Consider the following 13,225-nt stretch of genomic DNA (forward strand, 5'->3'; position numbering starts at 1 on the left):
AGGATGCAATACAAATTCCTTATCTTGGGCCCTGACCTTCTGGCGGTAGCCTAAGCTTCCACTACTGAGTACCATTATTCCCCTTCACATACTCTATCAGGTCAAACTAGACTTAGATTATTGGATTCAACATGCCTGCTGCCTCTGTGTATTTGAGCAGACTTTCCCCGTGCTCACAATGGATTTACTTCTCATAGCCACCTATCAAATCTCTCTCTTCCTTCAAAGCTTAGCTTATATGCCACCCCTTCTGTGAAACTTTCCATGATGCCTCTAGGTAAAAGTGTTCTCTTCCTTCTCAATTTTTTCTAGCGCACTTTGCTTTGGTGTACCTTTGGTCTCTATCACAATCTATCTTATATCATATTTATTTGTATACTTTTGTGCGGTAGAGACAGTATAGAACAGCGGTTAGAGAGATAGCTTTGGAGTCAGGAAGACCTAGGTTCCAGCACTGCATCTGCTATCTATTATATATGTGACTCCTAGGAGGTCACTTAACCTCTCAGAGCCCCAGGTAATTTCTTAAGACCACCTGTTGACAAGCATTTGCAGAAGGAGGTTTTCAACAGTCACCAAGCACAGGTCTAGTCCAAAAGAAAAGTATCCATGTCACGTCTCTCCTTACTTCCTTCCTCCTGACTCTAACCTCTTTGAAGGAAGGAACTATGAAGGAAAGCTGTGTTTCTAGATCAGGCTCCAGTGCCCAACATACACTTTGATGACCTATAGATGGTAGGGATGAGATAAATGTTTGTCAAATCGAATTGAACTAGAACCAGTATGTGGGAGTTATACCTCAACATAAAGAAAAATTTTGTATCAGATAGGCCCAACCATGGAGCATGTTGCCTCCAAAATAGTGAGCTCTTTATCATTGGAAGTGTTCATGAAGAAGATGGATGGCCATGTGACAGAGATATTGCAGAAGGGATTCTTGAATTGATTGGTAAGTCTGAGTCCATCTGAGGCCACTGGAGTCCATCCCAATTGTCTGGTTCTATGCCTGGAAAAAGGTTAGAGAAAAAGATCAGATTCTATGGTATCTGATTCTATACTATCAGGTTGAATAAATATATCCAAGCTTCAGACACTGTCGAATGGTTTCACCAGACTACAGAAAAGTACGAATGTATGTATCATGTGTTGGAGCAATGATTTCATGCTTGAGTCAAGTGCAACTAAAGAAACTGAGTCACAAAAGATAGGGTACCATTGTCTCTGTTGGGAGATCATCATGTAAAGTTATATGCTCAATAATTGTTTTTGAGCCTCCTTGCATTATGTTAAAAGGTATTTAGAAGGGTTTAGGGGAGAGGGAGTATGGGGAACTTTGAAACTGCTGCTCAACTTGCTTTGATTAAAGTGACTTGTTTAATTGTTTTTGGCAATTGGGGTTAAGTGACTTGCCTAGGGTCACACAGCTAGTAAGTATTGCTACCTAGCTGCCCCAAAGTGACTTATTTTGTTGTGAATTGCTATGGTACGTGGTACAATCAGTAATCTTCCTGACTCCAAGGCCAAATCAAGAGAGCATTGAGTCCATCCTAGAGTGAGGCACTTTTGTGGACACAGAGCCGTAGAAGAGTTCCCATCCTCAAGTGGTGAAGTCCCATTCTGGAGTTAAGCAATGCAGTCATGAAAAGCCAACCCTACTATGTGTTAAATCTGTACAACTAGAGTAGTATACAGTTCACATGCTGTAGGAGTAAAGAAGAGATGAATGGAGAGAGGAGAGGGCCTTTTCCAACAGCGGCAACCAGGGAGGTTTTCACTGAGAAGGTGAGACGTGACCTGGCCTTGACTGATTGGTTGGATTCTGATGGGTGAGGAGAAGGAAGGAGGCACAGAGAATGGCATAAGTAAACTTAGAGATGGAAGTTGTCCGTTTCCCGTGCTCATTCCAGACAGAGATGGAGATTTCTCCAACTGGTGTCCTTTAGGACAGAGGTTCTTAATTTGGGGCCACTGATACACAAAGGATCTTTGGATAGATTTTAGGGGTCCTGTTAACTTGGATAGGGAAAAATGGTATTTTTTTCCCCAGTATAATTGGCTTCCTTTGCAATCCTATGTATTTCATGAATTTAAAAACACCTTTCTGAGAAGGAGTCCACAGGCTTCACCAGACTGCTAAAGGTTTCCATGGTACAAGAAGATTAAAAAAACCCCTGATTTAGGGGAAAGGGACAGGTCTTTTCTGAATAGAGAAAATCCTCACAGATTAGATGGCCTTTTGCGTCAACTTAGGTAGCTTGGTGGTACAGTTGATAAAGCACTGAGCATGGCGTCAGGAAGACCTGAGTTCACTTATTAGCTGTGTGACCCTGGGCAAGTCACTTAACTTCTGCCTCAGTTTCCCCAATTGAAGATTGAATAAGACAATATTTGTAAAAGTACTTAGCATGGTACCTGACACATAGTAGGTACATATATAAATGTCTATTCCTTTCCCTTCTCCAAAAGAATCTCCTTTCATTAGGAACAACAGTCCAGTTGAGGGGAATAATGATGAAAACAGCATGGAGAGGGTCCTGTTTGGAAACTTGTTGGAGGGAAGGCAGCTCAAGATATAGGAGTGAATAGAGTTTGGAGAAGACTAAATAGGGAAAAAATATGGTAGGTATAGTGGATGGAGAGCTGGCCTCAGTGGGTTCATGTATTGCTTCTGAAACACACTGGTTATGTGACCTTGGGAAAGTTACTGAAACTTTTAGTGCTCTAGCAACTCTACATTTTTGAGAAGCTGCTGACCTACATTGCAGAGGCAATTTTCCTCACCAAGAAATGCCTTATAACACTAAAATGTCAACCCTAGTTCCTATTCCCTATTTAGGGAAGCACTTACTTGAAAGCTTAGCTCTGAAAGCACTTGCAGGGTTCCATCTGTTGTGTGCATGATCTAGAACCCTGAAATACCATAAGCAAGCAGCTTGGAGCCCTAAGTGAGATGAATTGGGAAATGGGAAAAAGTCTGTTTGTGGTTCCAGGATTAGTTAAATAGAGATAGAGGGACAGTTTGAATTTGTCTGTCAGATACTTAAAATGTCTAGGTACTATAAGTAGTGCTTCACGCTTTGTTCTAGAACATGTGATTTAGGCTTAAATACATGTTGTATGAAGCTATAAAATAATCAACAATAGTTAGAGACAGTATAGCATAGTAAAAAGAGAGATGCTCAGTCATCATTTGTTAAAGGCCTGCTTTGTACCAGCCATTGTGCCAAGTGCTGGAAATACAAGACCAAAGTGAAATAGTGCCTGCCTTCGAGGAGTTTCCATCCTAATGGAAGAGATAGTACGTACATATACAGGCACATGCAGAACAGATTAAAAAAAAAACAACCTTGGGGAGAGGGAAGGAACCAAGGGTTAAGGGGATTATGAAAGGGCTCAGGCAAAAGGTCCCGCTTGAGCTGATTCTTGAAGGAAATCAAAGATTCTCAGAAGTGGGGGCAAATAGGGAGGCATTCCAGACCTTGGAATGTGGGGAAGCATGGAGCAGGACATGGAGTATCACATGTGAGGAACAGCAAGGCCAGTTTGGTTGGATCATTGTGTGCATGGAGTAACGTTTAATAAGACTGGAAAGATGGACTGGAGGCACAGGTTGAGAAGAGCTTTAAATGCCAAACATAGAAGTCTTTATTTTATCCAAGAGGCAATAGGAAGCCACTACAGTTCATTTAGTAGGGTGATGGAATGATTAAATTTGGACTCTAGGAAAATCACTTTGATATCACTTTGATATTTGAGGGTGGATTGGAATGGGGAGACCAATTCAGGCCACTAGTGCAATCTCACAGGCTAGAGGTGATGAAGGCCTGAACTAGGGTCATGGCTGTGTGAGCGGAGGTAAGAGAAAAGGTATTAGGTAGGAAGAAATGCCAAAGATCTGGCAGGATATGAGAAGTGAAGGAGAATGAGGAGTTAAGGATGACATTGGGCCTGTGAGCTTAGGTGAATGGAAGGATGGTGGTGGCCTGGACAGAAATAGGGAAGTTTAGAAGAAAGGTGAATTTAGGGGATGGGAAAGGGCAGGGAATAAGTATGTAGTGCCCACTTTGTGCCAAGCACTGTGCCGAGCACTTTTTAAAAAGCAAATATTATCTTATTTGATCCTCACAATACCCCTCAAGGTAGGTGCTATTATTATCTCAATTTTACAGTTGAAGAGACTGAGGCAAACAGAGATTAACTGACTAGCTTGGAGTTGTACAGCTAACAAGTGTCTGAGGCCAGATTTTGACTCAATACTCTATCCATTGTGTCATCAGGGAGAGAGAGAGAAAGAGAGAGAGAGAGAGAGAGAGAGAGAGAGAGAGAGAGAGAGAGAGAGAGAGAGAAAGGCAGTGACAGAGACAGAGAGAGACTCATAGACACACACAGAGAGAGACAGAGACAGGAGGGAGAAGGAGTAAGAGGGAGAGAGGGAGAGGGAGGGGAGGAGAGAGAGAGAGAGAGAGAGAGAGAGAGAGAGAGAGAGAGAGAGAGAGGGAGAAAGAGAGAGAGAGAGAGGCTATTTATGAGAAGATTAACAGTGTCACATGCTGCAGAGAAGTCAAGATGAGGACTATTGAGAAAAGATCATTAGATTTGCATCTTAAGAGATCTCAGTAAGGGATGAGGTTGGATCATGAGCTGAAAGAATGTGGGGAAGGGAGAAGTGGGAGGTTTAAGAAGAGAAGAGAAGGTCTGGAATAGTAGCTATGGGCAAAGGGCAGGGTTTAGATGTGGCCTCTGGCCCATACTGCTGGGGTCCCTAGGTCAGTTCCTGAACTTGTCCAGGTACCTTGAATACTCTTGGGCATTGTAGAGCAGATGTGGAGATGCTTTGGTAGAGGGAGTTTCCTCACCAGGAACCTCTCCTATGCCAGTGAAATCACAGGTATAGACAAAATACTAATGAAAAAGATAGTATGCCATAAGACCTAAGTAAGTAGTCTGTGAGGTACATGTTATATGTGAAATATGGCATGTATGTGCGATATTGCTCTAAGGCAATGAGAATACAGGGCATCACTCCTGGGCCCCCACTATCTGAAACGGTATACCTCTTGGGTCACTGAAATGAATACCATTTCCCAGAGATCACCTCAGTGATCTCAGGCAATACGTATGCCTTCTGGGACCAATGGATATCTCAGTCACATTGGCAGCTCTATTTTGTATTTTCCCTTTACCTCTTTTGCTGAATCCTCATGAAGTCAGATATTGTCATCAACATTTTTCCATTTTCTTTACTTACTACAGAGCTGGAATATTCCACAGACCTGAAAGGCTATGGAAGAAACAAAGGAACACCATGTAGTAGATGAGAAATTAGTAATCTTTTAGCCTTATTTTTAAATTCTGCTGAAGTGTCTTATTTCTATTTTTTTCATTCCATTATAGTATTGCTTGCTTACAGAGCTAATTTGACAGTTTTAACTTGTCAAAATGTTGCTCTGATAAAATTATACAGTGTTAAGGTTAAGTATCTCATCAATGTGGTCTCTTTTAGCAGAAGCTAAGTACCGTGTTGCAGTGGTTGTCTTTTTCTAGCATAGAACCACATACATGAAGACACTTTAATATTCAGATGGTCGTAACTGATACCAGGGCATCGAAAGGATTGCATTTCTGTCTGGGGAATTAATCAGTTTATTCACTATATTTCTACAGATAGGCAATGTGGCATCGCAGATGAAGAGCAGGTCTTGGAGTCATCCATTCCGAGAACCAACATATTCCTGCTAGTATATGCTCTAGGCAGGACTTGAACCCAGATCTTCTGGCCCTCTATCTACTAGGCAGCTGCTGCTGCTAAGAATGTGGGTTAAAATCCCACTTTTGACACATACTGGCTGTGTGACCCTGGACAAGTCACATAACCTCTCAGAGACTTAGGGCACTCTCTAAGACTAGTAGTGGCCAAGCACTACATGAGTAGAGAGAGTTTCCTCAATGGGAATTCTTTATACCAATGAAATCACAGGTCTAGGCCAAAATTTTAAAATGCTTGTCAATATTATTTCAAAACTCATGGGTCTTGAAGAAAGTATGTATGGCCCTCAGCTTGTTCCTAGTAGAATCTCCTGGCTAAAGGATGCTCCAGGGCCCTTCTCCACCAGCGGTGCTTACCTTTACCATTTGTTCTTTATTGCACCATAAGCCACACTATGCTCCATGCTGTCACATTGGTGGCACTGAATTTGCTACTGGATACTCTTCATAAACTGGCAACATCGTGATGGCAGATGGGAACTGAATAAAGAAAATACAAAAATAAAGGCAAAGAAAATACCAAAATATCCCTCAAACTTCTTTCCTGTTCTCCTTTTCATCAGAAATTTGAAGAAGTTACAAAATCGACAACCATGTTTCTTTCTCTCCCTTTCAGCAAACTAGTCGGGGACAGGGGAAAGAATGCTGGACTGAATGGCAAAAGATCTTGCCTGGGCTACCTGTGTGACTTTGGGTGACTAACTGAACCTTCCTGGGCTTAGTTTATCTTTAAAACAAGGGACCTCAAAGGTTTTTTTCCAGCAGTAACACCATGTTGTATTGCCACCCACTTGTACAAATGTTTAGTGAAATTCCCGAAATGTAGACAGCAGACCAGAGGATGGCTGGTTCAGTGCAAAGAGACCAGAATGCGAAGTCTCAAGCCTTGGGCCAGTACCCTGCCTCTCCCTGCCTGCTTTTTGGTGAGTTGGAGACCTTCTTTCTTGGCACTGGGTTTTTCATCTGTAAAAGATGGAGATTGGACTAGATGATTGTTCATCCTTTCTTCCCTTGATCTTATGAGTCTAAAGAACAGAAAGAAGGAGTTGGAGTGACTTAGAAATGAGACAAACTGAAGGTGAGAGCGGTCCATTCTCTTAGAAAGTTGTAGAATGCCAAACTCATTTTTTGGTAGCATCTGCAGTAGCATTGAACAGAGAACCAGAAGATCTGAATTCATATACTGGCAGTGTGACCCTGAGAGCAAGTCACTTAACTTCCCAGGCTACTCTAGACCAGAAACTGCAGAACAGATGCTGCTGTGCTTTGGAAAAGGGAATTTCCTCACCAGGAGATACCAGTGAAGGGAGCCCAAATAAGTAAACAAATAGGAATTTTATAAACATTTTCTTAAATACCATGGCTGTAATTCAATTGTGTCCAGAATCACAAAGTACCAGCAGGAGTAAAAGTAAATTGGTAAATTGCTAGAGACAGAAAAAAACATGGAATTAAACAGCATTATCTATGATGAATAAAGGTCAGAAGAAGAAAAAGGGACTCCCCAGGCCAATAAACAGCCTGCCCAGAGTAACAATTTCCATGGTGAAGGAGTTAATGTGTCTCATTCCCAGAGCACCATATTCTGGTGGGGAAGGCGAGAAGTAGGAAAAAACTACAGATAAAACCAAGAACAATTGGGCTCCATAAATACGAAACAAACACATACACAAAAGCCCTGCATTTTCCTTCCTAATTAATAATTTTATTTGTGAAGGCAGTATTTCTGAAAATTAGTAAATTAGGAAAAATAAGTTAACCACTTTAACTCAAGGAAGTAGTGAGAAAAGAAATGCATTTGTTGGAATAACTTGAAATATTAACCCCTTGGAAACTGCAGATATCTATTTAGTAAGAGATGGAAAAGAGCTATCAGATCACCAAGCTGGGATCACCTCTGGGAGCCTCAGGGATAGCGTGCAGTCCCCAGACAGATAACACACTTGCTCCCAGCCAGGAGGCCATCATCCTAAGTATTCATTTGGCAGACATCCTGGAAAATAGTAGTGTTATAAGGGTTAAGTTACTCTTCTCAGATACTTATTGGGCATGATAAAGAAAAAAAAAACAATTCCTCAAGGCACAAAGCGTATATATGCTAATGTACATTTTAAAAGATGTACTATGTAGTATTTACATAGTGGGTCAGATTTGCATTCCATGAGATTCAAAGGGAAGAAAAGAGCCCTGTGAGATGAGAATCCAGCTCATTGTCTTCTGTGATAGAGTTTGGAGACAAGTGATCCAGTAGCCATTACTTTCGGAGATCGTGATTTTATAAGCAGCAAGGGTTTCAAATGTCAGCTAGCCTGTGTTGCCCTGGATTGAGTCAATTGTATGCAGTGGGTTAGGGGAAAAAACACCACAAACAACCCTTCATCCCAATTTATGTGAAAGAATATTTGATATGGGCATTGCCGTCTCAATTAAAAGAGCAACCTGGAAGTAAGAGCTCTTAACTCCCCTCAATTCACATTTGTCTTTCATGTCCTTTAGTTTAAAAAGAGGAAAATACAAAATGAAATGCTAGTTTCTGTGCAATATGCAAGGGAAAGTCTTTAAATCTTTAAAGCAAACTCTTGCCCACTCAGCATGACTGGCAATTTATTCAAGGTTATTTTATATTGTCAAAAAAGAAAATCAAAATCAAAGTAGTCCTTAAAATGGCAGGCCCACAAGTATACTATTGATTAATTTATTCTGGAATACGCATATCTTCAATACTCCCATACCCCCACAGAGAAACAGTTGTATTATTTGTGCCAAATATAAAAAAAACCCCAAAACGACACATCATTCCACATTTTTGTTAGGGGTCAAAATGACTCTTTTAAGTACGACTTTTAAATTCTTTAATGGAAATGCAAAAAAGTCCTCTCTCTCTTTCTCTCTCTCTCTCCAACTCCCTTTCAAAAGTCTGACTCTGGAGCTAGGTTTATATTTTTGTTCTGAGAACATCCTTATTCTGGGACATAACGATTTATTTCTATAACTGGAAAAGCATAACCTTATACTAAAAATGTAATTTTTTTTCTGTAAGAAATGTTTGCCCAGTGGAAAAACTGAGAAACATGAGTCACTTTTATAGACCCTCTCTTTCTTAACCTTTGTTGAATATCCTTCTTAAATTTGGTGGTCAAAGGTCAGATGGAGCCAGCTCAAAAATTGTGATTAGCTCTTGTTGGAAGACTCTTGGTCTGCTCTGAATCGTGACTCAGAGCAAGAGGTCACTCAGAGGAGACTCCTTGCCTTCTAGATGGGGGGGGTGCGGGGAGGAGGGGGAAGCATCTGCTCGGAGGAGCAGGTCCCCTGCCTGCTATGTCAAGATTCAGAAATATAGTGGCTGTAACTTATGATCTGACTGCAGATACTAGAAATTGAACTTCACACATAATCAGGACAGAGCTCAACTTCCCTTTTCCCAACTCTGGGGCTGTGTTTGAGCAGTGGTCAAATTGCTTTGGCATTTGGCATGGCCAAAGGTCTGCCCAACAAGAATACAGAACATAAACATCTTATTGCAAAGTGAGGCTATGAAGTCATAAAAATTCCACTGTACTTTAATCCATAGCACATGTGTCTAAGTAGAACAGGAGTCCATTGTAGATAGATTTCAGGGGTTCAATGAGCTTGTATGGGAAAAACTTACATCTTATTTCAATATCATTGGTTTCCTTTAAAATCCTATGTATTTTATTTTCTGCATTTAAAACATTATTCTGAGGAGTTCCTAGGCTTTCCCAGATTGCCAAAGGGGTCCATGACACAGAAAAGGGTAAAAGAACAAGAATTAGGGCAACATTTTTCTAGCTTTCAATTTCTAAGCAAAGAAAAGTGAGAACTTTTTTTCTACAGTAGGAGAAAAATGACTTAACTGTAATATTGCTCTTTGGCAGCACTTCAGAATATGAATCCTATTTGCTGTTAAAAAAACCCCAACAACCCAAAAAGCGGCTTAATGAGAAAATACCTGTAATAGTTGTAGTTTCTTTCTTTTGCTCAGATAATGCAGCTCCAACCCTCTCCCTCTGCCCCCTGCTCTAAACCACTCAGAGCTTCCACAAACTGAGTATTTTAGCAATCGGTCGGACAGCAATTGCTACGTGTTAAGTATAGAATAATTAAAAAAAAACCAAACAAACTTCCTTTTCTTCTGACCTTTTCACGTTTGACTTTTTAATCAGTATCACATTTAATTGGTATAAAATACCTTTGTTATAAGAAATGAGTCATCTACAGTTATAAACATCTCCAAGGAAAGGGAGAAATATAGATTTAATCAATTCTGCTAGATGAAGTTGATTATATATTGATTATACATAAGTAAAAGTCACTAATTACAGCTGCTAATTGCTTAGCTTTTGTCCCTTTAAGAATAAGAAGTAATGATGTTTTCTAATTCATGTAAGATTGTGAAAGGTAGAAAGAGGCTAGGTTGTTACAAGCAAAATGCTAGGTACTAGTATACCCTGAAAAAATTATTTGCTGTTGATAATTAAACTATCTCTTAGATTTGAGCTGTTTCTCTGAGAGAACTTTTTAAAAAGTTCTATGAGGAAGCTATGCAAATTAAGGCAAGCTCACAAGACCAAAGAGAAGGCCACAACTAAAAAAATTGGTTAGTGAGAAGATCTGGTCTCTACTTCCAGCTGGGCCCCTAGGTAACTAGAGGATGGCAGGCAAGTCATTTCTGCTGTATGAGACTCAGTTTCCTCATGAACTACAAGAGCCAGACTAGATGATTTCTAACAGTCTTGACAACTTTAAAGTTCTGTGAATCTGTACATTGTTGGCACCCACGAAAGTTATGAAGCATTTGGTTTTTTTCTTTTCTTGGTGAGGGCAATTGGGGGTAACTGACTTGCTCAGGGTCACACAGCTGGCGAATGTTATGTGTCTGAGGCCAGATTTGAACTCAGCTACCCCTGACTGCAGGGCTGGTGCTCTATCCACTGCGCCACCTAGCTGCCCTGATGTTGCTAAGCATTTGAAAGCACACTTACAGAGTAGCTGGAGAAGCTGTGGGAGGCCCTGTAAAAGCATCTATAACACTAGGATGTCCAGGAAAAGGGGGTTTGTTATTTTAAATTTTATCGGTGTGCTTGATTTTTGCTTTGCAAACATTTATAGATTACTCCCACTTTGTGAGAGATTTTTGGTAACGAAGTAAAACAGGTTAGTAAAACTAATTATTAGTTTAGGAAAACTAATAATAAAGTGACTATCTGAAAGTGGAGGCAAAATTTCGCATTTATTATACCCTGTTTACCTCTCTCTTAAAAAAAAAGGTAACAAATCTATTTTCTCACCTTGTCACCCACCGACCCCCTGGAAAAAAAAAAGAAAAGCTATTTTCTTGTAACAAACATGTGTAGTCAAGAAAGATAATTCCTCAAAGGACATATTCAAAAACATATATGTAGTTCTGGATCCTAAATCCTTCACTTTTCTGTAATGGATAGCCGTCATTGGTCATCTGGAATAGTCAATGGTCATTTTATCGGTCTTAGTTCTCATAACTTTCAAAGTTTTTATTTTACTAGTCTTACTGAATAAATGATTCTGGCTCTGTTCATTTCATTTTTCATCAGTTTATAAAAGGTCTTCAAATTGTTCATTTTTATAATATTGATGTTATACTATCAATTGTCCTTCTAGCTCTACTTTCTCACTCTGCATCAGTTTGTAAAAGTCTTTCTGTGTCTCTTTGAAAGCATCTATTTCTTCCTTTCTTACATCACAGTCGTATACCACAACCGATCCAGCTGCTCTTCAACGGGTGGACATTCCCTTAAGTTTTCAGTTAGTAAGAGATCTCTTCAGGGAACACCCATTTGCCTGGTTCCTACTGGTACCCACCTGCCTCTGGTCATGGTTTCTTATGACATTTCAGAGGTATATAATGCTAGAGATACTAATATACCCATAATGCATATCCATACAGGAACAGGCTTAACAAATAGACACATAATTCTAAGATGGAGAGCAAGGGACCGGAGTGGGGTGTGTGTGTGTGTAAACTAAGTGCTTTGTTTTATTATTGAACTCTCAGGTTAGCAATCTGAGCAATACTCAAACTAGTTATCATGAGACACAAAAATGATGACATAAGACCAACTTTGAATAAAAAACATAGGGTGCAGTGGGAGAAAAAGTCTCCAGGATGGATAGTTTTAAGATTTACAGAGGAAAATGCTTACCTTGGTTTGTAAGTCAGCGTTTAGTTGAAATATCCAAACCAGCCCGCTAGTCAAAAGAAACAGTGCAAAATAACTGCTTGTGTAAGAAAACCAGTGACATCATAAAGCTACTTGTTTTGTGAAGTGAACACAATTTAAGCAAGTCTTAATAGAAAGTGGGTGGGCTGGAGAGACAAATGAACAATCTATGGGCTGGACAGATCACAAGTTTTACAGGCAGAGCACCTTTTGCAAGGGAAGTAAAATTGCCCAGTGTAGATAATACACTGGTGAAAAGCTTTCCACCTATTTCATAAAGAATGGGTTTGAAAAGTCAAATGGCAGAACAATAAACAGTTTACTATCCTAGTTGGCGCTAAACCAGGGGTGGAGAACCAGCAGCCTGAAAGCCACATGCGGCCCCCTAGGTCCTCGAGTGCGGCCCTTTGACTGAATCCAGACATCCTTGTGATGTCACAAGATGTTTGGATTCAGTCAAAGGGCCACACTTAAGGACCTAGAGGGCCATGGATTCAGTTAAAGGGCCGCACTCGAGGACCTAGAGGGCCACATGTGGCCTCGAGGCTGCAGGTTTCTCACCCTTGCTCTAAACAAACGTAAGACAGACAAATGGTTGAGGCTTCTGCCTCTCTCCACCCCTCCTGCACCCCCCCAAAAAAAAGTGAGTAAGCATATTTCAACATTTGTCAAATATTTTCAGGCATTTAAAAATATTGAACTTGTGAATTCATTGATGTGAAATTCCCAGGGAACTCCATCTGCCAATGTATAGTCTTAGACAGATGCCTGGGGCAGCCCAGCTAGTATATGGGACACACAGCTTCTAACATAGCTAGAAGTGAGATTTGAACCCAGGTTTTCTTGTCTCCAGGGCCAGGCCTCTAGCCAGTACTCCATGCTACCCTTCTCTCTTTTTTTTTGGTTGGGCAATGGGGGTTAAGTGACTTGCCCAGGGTCACACAGCTAGTGTCAAGTGTCTAGTCTGAGACCAGATTTGAACTCAGGTCCTCCTGACCCTCTGGACATATTCTTAGCCCTATTGATCCTAAATGGAGTAACAGATAAAAAGATAGTTTCTGCAGGAATATAAAGGAGAAAAATGAGCATATTGGTAGAAAAATGATACCAGAAAAGTAAACAGATTTTTAAAATAACTGCTTTAGCTTCTGTAAGGTATTATCTGTTAAAAGGGTGTTCCTTTCATAAGACACCATTACCCAAAGACTGGAGCTTGCCTAGCACCACAGTTAACAGCTAAA

At 40.5% G+C, this 13,225-nt stretch overlaps 1 long non-coding RNA gene across 1 annotated transcript; it reads right to left on the reverse strand.

Annotated features, from left to right (window-relative positions):
* Positions 1-674: 674 nt before the first annotated feature.
* On the reverse strand, positions 675-12,027 carry LOC144455392 (uncharacterized). Its single transcript, XR_013484128.1, has 4 exons — positions 11,967-12,027; positions 6,124-6,246; positions 5,184-5,281; positions 675-1,006 (listed from the first exon to the last, which is right to left on the reverse strand). It is a non-coding gene; the product is annotated as an uncharacterized LOC144455392 (long non-coding RNA).
* Positions 12,028-13,225: the final 1,198 nt, after the last annotated feature.

The sequence above is a fragment of the Phascolarctos cinereus genome, unplaced genomic scaffold (assembly GCF_003287225.1).
Source record: "Phascolarctos cinereus isolate Bilbo 61053 unplaced genomic scaffold, phaCin_HiC Scaffold_9;HRSCAF=440, whole genome shotgun sequence".
Classification (NCBI taxonomy): domain Eukaryota; kingdom Metazoa; phylum Chordata; class Mammalia; order Diprotodontia; family Phascolarctidae; genus Phascolarctos; species Phascolarctos cinereus.